Raw genomic sequence first — 1030 nt, forward strand, 5'->3', positions numbered from 1 at the left:
GACGAAACCAAACGATGGCGCAAAACGCGTGGATCAAGATGAAGGTCGGTATCCGGAATTATATACCCTTTTGTGGGCCTGGAGTGTCAGGGCAGAGCGCTACCCTTTTGGGGTGGATACCCGGGCCCGACATGCACCTGGTTTGCCAAACAGGGGTTTAGGGAAAGGGGGAGATGGACAGATACAGCCTCACGGAAATTTTATTTTGATGAAGATGAACTGGGAGTGGTGATGGTGGCTATTGCTCAACGACGAACTATAAAAACCCCATCTTTGTTGTGAGAGACATGGAAAAAAAAACCTTTGGCCCGATGCATCAACCTAACGTGCCTATTAATTTTGTGCAATTTTAAACTCGCCCTTTCCCTGATACGTTCCACTCCCCTCTAAGTTTCCCCGGACAACAGTGAATGTTGAAGGCCCAAGGGCAAGAATTGAAGGTCGACACAGGTGGAACCTGCTAAAAAGGGCCCCTAGTTTAGCGAAGCAACTAATCTACTTTTGGGACTATGGAAAAGAAATCTTAGGGGTTGGATATACAACCCCGTTAAATAGAGCCCAAAAACCTGGCATTTAAGGGGTGGCCGATGATTCATGCAGGTACACAGGCACCCGAAAAGGGCCCCGGGTGGGATTTAGGTTCTATATTGGAGTAAAACTTTTTATGGAACCCGATGCAGTTTAACCCGGACGGCACGTTTGAATTGAGTTCATTGTAAAAAAAAAATTGGGCAGTATCGCAACGCAGGAAAAAAATGGGAATGGCCGGGAAAGCAAGAATAAGGAAAGTAAGGAGGAGAAGGACCAGCAACCCGACAAAGATGAACACTTCGCCACGGGAGGCGCAGAAGGGCGGGGGGCTGCAGAAGACGGGGCTGCGGGGAAGGCGAGGCGCAGAATCCATCAGGACTGAGAAAGTATTAGTTTGCCATATTCATTGCATCGGGGTTATGGATTTAGTATGTAGTACTTATATTTTAGCGTAGATTGTTTTGAAAAAAAAAGAAAAAAATATAATCATAAATGGAGG

At 46.5% G+C, this 1030-nt stretch overlaps 1 pseudogene; it reads left to right on the forward strand.

The window, feature by feature from the left end:
• The first annotated feature begins 14 nt into the window (after positions 1-14).
• LOC119585940 overlaps positions 15-1030 on the forward strand; it is a 25970-nt pseudogene continuing 24954 nt past the window's right edge.

The sequence above is a fragment of the Penaeus monodon genome, chromosome 20 (genome assembly GCF_015228065.2).
Source record: "Penaeus monodon isolate SGIC_2016 chromosome 20, NSTDA_Pmon_1, whole genome shotgun sequence".
Classification (NCBI taxonomy): Eukaryota; Metazoa; Arthropoda; class Malacostraca; order Decapoda; family Penaeidae; genus Penaeus; species Penaeus monodon.